Genomic DNA, 7,597 nt, shown 5'->3' with positions numbered 1-7,597 from the left:
ATGCCATTGCAACAGTGTCGACGAAAAGCTTGTAAGTTCCTAAACAAGTGAGTGAGGTCAGGTTGTTGAGGTCCGTGCCATCACGGGACTTTTGTAACTGAAACAAACGTAATTTTTATGATGACAGGACAATGCAATAACTACAACAGCTGTCTGGTTAATGTCATTATGGCATTTGATATTGGAAAAGAAACAAATACTTCAAATGTTGCATTTCCAAATGAGAAAGCACGTCCGTTCAGCGAGTTCTGTACTCCGTCATTGAAACGGGTATCCGTGTGTGGCCCACGGGAGGTCAGTGTCATTGACTTGCGTTGGAGAAATATCCGTGGCCAGGTCACGGAATTTGGGGCAATTCCGTGATGGCTTCACGGATTTTGAGTTAAGGGCCCGTGGACATTTCACGGAATTCTGTGAGACCAGGTTGGGTGTCCAAGCCTGCTATGTATCAATGTAGATTCAGGTAATTTTAAGATGAGAACAAAACTTGACAAGATATACTAAATGACTTACAGAGCTCTTTTGCAGGTTTTGATGACTGCTGATAATCTAATGAGACACTCGTCTGATTTCTTGAATTTCTGAAGCTCAAACTCCTCCAGCTCCTCCTCTGATGTCAACAACACAAAGACCAAAGCAGACCACTGGGCAGGTGAAAGATCAGCAGATGAGAGACTTCCTTTGCTAAGGTGGGTCTGAATGTCTTTCACCAGAGTTTGGTCGTTCAGTTCATTCAGACAGTAGAACAGATTGATGGATCTCTCTGGAGACAGATTAGACTCTAATTTCTGCTTGATGTACTGAACTATTTCCTTTTTGCTCTGCTCATTTCTACTTTTCTGTTTCAACAGACCTTGTAAGAGTCTCTGATTGGACTGGAGTGACAAACCAAGGAGGAAGCGAAGAAAAAGATCCAGGTGTCCATTATCACTCTCTAGTGCCTTGTCCACTGCAGTATTGAGCAAATCAATCATGTTTTTACTTTTATATTTCCATTTTGTAGACGCATGAACAAATATAATTTTCTTCTTTATGTCTAGAAACAGATGTGCAAAAAGGGCTGCAATAAACTCTTGAATGCTCAAGTGAACGAAGCAGTACATGGTACCAAGAGTGATCCCTGTTTCCTCCTTAAAGATCTGGGTACACATGCCTGAGTACACCGATGCCTTACAGACGTCAATACCACAGGCTTCCAGATCTGTGTCATAGAAGATCACATTGTTTCTTTCCAGCTGATCAAATGCCAGTTTCCCCAGTGAAAAGATGGCATCTTTATCCCAGGAAACATCTGGTGTATGTTCTCCATCATACTTTCGTCTGCTCTGCTGGATCTGAAATCTGAGGAAGTGTGTGTACATTTGTGTCAGAGTCTTAGGAGTGTCTTCAGTATTTGACTCCTGCAGTGTTTTGGAGGCATCATCAGCCTGATTGTTTTTCACAACAGTATTTCTGTTCTCCTCTAAAATGTTCTGGAGAACAGTGGCTGAAATCCAGCAGAAGACTGGGATGTGGCACATGATAAAGAGACTCTTTGATTGTGATCTGATATGTATGAGCCCAAACTTACATTTTTTTTTTAAATTTTTTTTGCAGAAGCAGCAGTGAGAGCGCATTATTGTAACGCGAAAGCATATTAAAATCTCCCATGCAGATTTCCTTTGCTTTGTCACAAAACCAGACGTCCTTGCTCAGATACACGCTGCTCTCGCCCGGAGAGAGTGTGTCTCCTCTCACTTAAACTGTGTCCTGTGCACTCACAACTCTCTCTATGCTCATGTGCTAGATATTAATTATTTGCACATGTTTTTATTTCTAGCCTTTTACCGCGTGCAGTGTGAACGCTCTGATCCGTTAACATAGACTCTGAAAAAAGGCGCATCACAGACAGCGTGTGAACCTGGAGTTAGGCATATGCCCAGTCTGCTCTGTTCTCGTGCTAGGCGCAATGCATTCTGATTGGATCAGATAGGATTCTGCGGGAGGTCAGGGCCATTGAAAATGGTGCTATAAAGCGATTTAGAAAACGCACACGCTCAAATCATGATTTTATGGCGATTTCGATTAGTCGCACAGCCCTAGAATGGACTGGAAATGACCAGAAAATAACTCGGTCTGGCACCGCTCAGCAAAATGGGAAAAGAACCAGCCAAAGCTCGGCAGCAGATAGACAGTCAGCGGAGCAAGCAGTCAGGAGGAAACACAACAGCCATTTATGCATGTTTGAATTTGTTTTTCTGTAGCATATGCAGCAAAAATATCTAAGATAAATTGGTGTTTTATTCTTAAATAGCTCAAATACTGGAAGCATAGTAACAGTTTAGTATTTTTTATTTTTTTGCTGTTATTTAATTATATATATGAAATTATGTTATGACTTAGACATTTTTACATATATTAACAATATTATTATTTATTTTAAAAGTAATTGGCGGCCCACCTGCAATACCACCACGGTCCACAGGTTGAAAACCGCTGTGGTAGACATTTATATAATATACAATAATAGTTGATGCTGGGAGAGAGTATGGATTGAAGAGAAGGAAATATCATGCTTTATCATATAATAACACACTTAGAATTGTTCATACTGGATTTAATATTACACTGAACTGTCAAGCAGTCTTCTGGGGAGTGAATACACTGTAGACAACAAGAAACAGCTGAGCGTGTGTTACTTCACTGTATGAAATACAACAATGAGAGACACCGTCTCATTCAGTCAATGAAGAAAGTCAATCACAATGACTTCTCTTTATCAGATTTATTAGGGAAAACAGCTAGCAAGTTAACTATGATTAAATTATTATATTTGTGAAAGAAAGTACATTATATAAAAGAAGATTGTTTTGATAGTTTTTTTTTATTTATAGTTTGTTTATTTGTTTGGTTTGTTTGTTTATTTCCATACTATATATAAGCAAATATTCTGATCCATACTTTTTTCCAATCGGTGATGGTAATACACCAATAATAATACCAACCACCAATAAACACCAATGAAGAAGAAGAAGAACTACGCAGACAGAAAGAGAAAGCGTAGCTTATTGGATTTGATCCGTTTTATGTCCTAGAAAACATTTGTACAGGTAGGCTATAACTTTAGCACAGATACTAATTTTAACACTCGCGGACATTGTTTTCATATATTCAATCAGATCTGATCCGTCTGAGAGATATGAGAATGCAGCCATTTATTAGCATTGTTTATTCATATTAATCATTAAAGCTAAACCTTTTTTTAAAACTTATGGTGTACATTACAGTCTCCTACTCATATCAAAACAAATAATTTTTATATTTATTTATTTATTTATATTTTCATTGTCTGGCTAAGTGGGATTTCGGTATGGAATGATGGAAAGGTTATGATTATATATTTTTGGTAATATTATAATCACATTGTCAGTGTGTATTCTCGGGTGAAGCGAGTTGACCTACATTAATCTACATGGCAGTGCATTAGTTTGTAACTCACTTTATTTTATATAGTGTTTTTTGCTGCTGCTGCTGCTAACTGAACATATTTCTTTATCTCATTAACCTCTTCAACTCCAGGTCACACTGAACAGCAGATTGTTGTCTCAAGCCAGTGCTGATCAATGACAGTTTAGCTGCAGTCTGTCAGAGAAGAGAGGAAAGATGACTCTCTCACAGAAACAGAGGTAAGACTGAGTCTGCTTTCAGAGGAAAACAACAACACTTCTCATTTTAAACACTGCTGCACATTCAGAGGATTGCTGGAAAAAACTAAACCTTAACAAACTGTGTTTTATATTTACAAATGATTTGCAGAACTTCAGAGATTCATAGCTTCATAATTAAAAAATAAATAACATAAAACTATTTGAAAATTAGCCAATAGATGATAAATATCTGAGAACTGAAAATATAAATAATAATTTACAATTATTTTACAGTCACTCTTCAGCACTGGATATGCACTTAATTAAATTATTCCACATCAGTGATTTTGGTTTTTAGGTCATAAATTGACTATCAGACAATAAAAATGATTGCACACTTAATTTAAAGGATCATATGATGCTTTTTGAATGTTTTCATTTTCCTTTAGTGTGTAATGTTTGTGTAAGATCTTCAAAGTAACAAATGTCACAGTCTCCTGTAAAGTGATGTATTCTGTCTAACAGAGAACACTGATCCAGAAATGATTAAAAGCCCTTTACTGAAGTCCAGATATTAATTTCACAAATGTGTGCATCACAATGTGAAATATTAGCGTAATGCTGTTCAAAGGTTAACACAAAGAGAAGACGAGGCTTCAGTGAGTTGTAGTGTTGTCGTCATGTTGTGGAGACGCTGTGTGTTTGGATGAGAAAGTAAACCCTCTTTGTTTGGATTCAGTGTTTAAGATTTATTAATAACTCTGTTCCTGAGCTGTACGACCCAAAGGTCAAACAGATACAGTATTTTTTACAACGACACTGTTACTGTTATTACACCCAATAAACAGTGATATACTTTTGAAATAGTGTCATATGGTCCCTTTAATTGAAATATGCTAACAGAACTGTGTAGTGCTGACATTTCTGCTCTCCATTTTAGTCAAAACAGATAATTAAAAATAAAATCTGTTTAATTAGATCAGTCAAATATTTGTAAAAAAAATATATTTATTCTCATATTTAAAGTACTTTACAGAAATTGTTAAACAAATGTGAGCCTGTACACAAGAATGACTGCTATCTTTAAAACTCTGCAGATGTTTCTGTGAAGGACTAGAGATAATGTGTGTCAATATAAAACACAGATGAAGCTCCTGTAGAAAAGTTTCTCTTCTCTCTTTGTGTCATTAGTGTAAGATCAGGCTCACATGTGTCTGTGAAGAGTGACCGGTCAAAGGATGGTGGCATGCCGAACTTCAGTGAGAAACAAACATCTATCAAAAGGTATTTATTATCTTTGACATTATAATGTTGTGTTGGCTTATTTCTCCACTAAGATGCTTGTGATAGAAATGAATGAAATAACACAATAACTCACTGATTTCCTCTTTATTGAACTCAGTCTGGAGCTTCTTTCCAGTAACACAATCACACAAGCAGACACAAGGAGGTATAAATTAACCATGAAAAATAGATCATGCAGCCAAACATGAATATGTCTTTCCATCGGTCCATAGTCATAGATGAACAAATGCATGTCTATACTGTGCTTCATTACCATCCTCAACAGTGAAGCCCTTTAAATGAGACTGAAGGAGCTCCTGTAGTAAAGTGTTTTGTTCTTTGTGTCATTAGTGTAAGATCAGACTCACATGTGTCCAGCTCTGTGTCTGTGAAGAGTGACCAGTCAAAGGATGATCCACTAAACTTCAGTGAAGAAACAACATCACGAACCGAACAGTATTTGATCTGTTTCTTATTTTTCTTTAAACATAGACAGTGTCAGTGAATAATTATCATAAAACCTATAGTCCATACATTTATAATAGTATTGTTTTTTTCTTTGCTAAAATGTTTACAAGATATTTTGCTCATATATATATATATATATATATATATATATATATATATATATATATATATATTTCCTAAAAATGCAGTATTTTGATTTATTTTATTTACTCTCAGGTTTCAGTATGAAACATTAGATCCAGATTTACAGTCTCACAGGAACCACAAGAATTTTACAGACAGTCTCCTGCAGATCTTCCAGGTAATACATTTTTCAGGATTATTTAATAATAGTAGTTTTATCATATCCTTTGTGTCAAATTGATGATTTATGACCCTGTTGAATGGCATAATTTATTGGGGTTCCAGTCAGCACTGATTGACAGGTTGTCACATGTCAAATGTGTACATGGTCAGTTTTGGATTGATTTATGGCTATATTACCTGTCTGTCACAGTGACTGCCATGTCACTGGGTCCTGTCACCCTTGATTGACATGACAGAGGTGTGTGTAAATCAAAATATCAAACAGATGTCAAATCTGACTTTTGATGTATTTATTACTGGATATATGATGGTTGTATCTCTAACAGAGCTGTGGGGGTTTCTGTGGCGTTCCTTGCTTCCTTGTTTTCTAGGCGCCAGAGCCCAAAGCTTCTGCCCTGTCTGTTTTCCTCCTGTAATTTAGTCGGTGTAGTCCGGTATAATGTTTTTTTATGGTAATGTGGTTTGTTTGGGGGTGGGAGGATATCCAGACACGTTTCCATCTCAAACCTCTAAACAGTTCAGTTCAATTAAAGAGTTCACCAAGAACATTACCCATCACACTTTCTATATGCTTCTGAACAGGTGTTATGTTTGGGCATGTTCTTTCAACCTCATATGTATGTGTGTATGCTAACACCTCTGTAGGATAATTATAAACTGATCTGTAGGTTGAATAGATATACGTATGAGGAGTCTTAAGTTAAAAATGATTCAACATCCTTGCTCACCGTCCCTATCCACCAAATCCACCTCACCTAACAATTTACTTCTGACGGAGAAGGAGGTTGTGGGGTCTAACTGACAGTGGATGTGTTAGTGGCTTTAAAACATCCACCTCATATTATATGCACAGAATCATGCTTTAGTTCAGTTCATGAAGCACAATAAAACAACAATGGTTGACCATGGTGCTGAACAATATTGCTTAAAATAAATCAAAGTACTGTACATAACATGATATGGCAAGACAAACAAATTTTAAATAAGCAGTGGTTTAGCCAACGAATCAACACTTTAGCTGATTCTTTGAGCACTCTCTCTCTCTCTCTCTCTCACACACACACACACACACATTGGGTTTCCATGTTTTATGGGACATCCAATGGTTTTTATACAGTACAAACTGTATTTTTAATCACCATACACCAACCTTACACATAAACCTACATCTTACAGAAAACTTTGTTCATTTTATGATTTTCAAAAAACTTAATTCTGTATGATTTATAAGCTTGTTTCCTCATAGGAACAAACAAACAAAAAAAAATCCACAAGGATTTTGGATATTGCCACAATTGTTCCCCAAAACTCATCGCTAACTCATTCAAAGATGGCGGCTTGTTTATAGATGTGTGTTTGTTGCAGTTTTTTCTTATTTGTTTTATTCCTAAACAAACAGCCCAACAATTATTTCTTATTGTGTTATTTAAGATCAAGTTCAGAATCAGAATCAGAAAGAGCTTTATTGCCAAGTATGCTTACGCATACAAGGAATTTGTTTTAGTCACATAAGCTTCCAGTACACAGAGACAACAACACACAGACAAAAAAAAAAAAAAAACACACACAAAAAAAAAAATTCAAATTGGCAAATAAATAAGTGTATAAACAATTGTGCTATAAATGATAATTGAATAGGATTGAGTGAGATGCAGGAATGTTCTAGGATGGAGGGTTAACAAATAAATATAAGGATATTATAAGCATAAGTGGGGAACATTTAACTGTTCATGAGGTAGATTGCCTGGGGGAACAAACTGTTCTTGTGCCTTGCTGTTCTGGTGTTTGCGGCTCTGAGGCGCCGGCCAGATGGCAAAAGTTCAAAAATGGGGTGACTCGGATGTGAGGGATCCAGAGTGATTTTCTGAGCCCTTTTCCTCACTCTGGATGTATACAGTTCTTGAAGGAGCACC

General features: G+C 36.5%; 1 long non-coding RNA gene across 1 annotated transcript; it reads left to right on the top strand.

The window, feature by feature from the left end:
- Positions 1–3,047: 3,047 nt before the first annotated feature.
- On the top strand, positions 3,048–4,889 carry LOC113086219 (uncharacterized). Its single transcript, XR_003284695.1, has 3 exons — positions 3,048–3,089; positions 3,559–3,665; positions 4,818–4,889. It is a non-coding gene; the product is annotated as an uncharacterized LOC113086219 (long non-coding RNA).
- Positions 4,890–7,597: the final 2,708 nt, after the last annotated feature.

The sequence above is a fragment of the Carassius auratus genome, unplaced genomic scaffold, assembly GCF_003368295.1.
Source record: "Carassius auratus strain Wakin unplaced genomic scaffold, ASM336829v1 scaf_tig00042960, whole genome shotgun sequence".
NCBI classification, from domain to species: domain Eukaryota; kingdom Metazoa; phylum Chordata; class Actinopteri; order Cypriniformes; family Cyprinidae; genus Carassius; species Carassius auratus.
The sequence above is the reverse complement of the archived record's forward strand: the minus strand, read 5'-3'. Positions and strand labels throughout refer to the sequence as shown.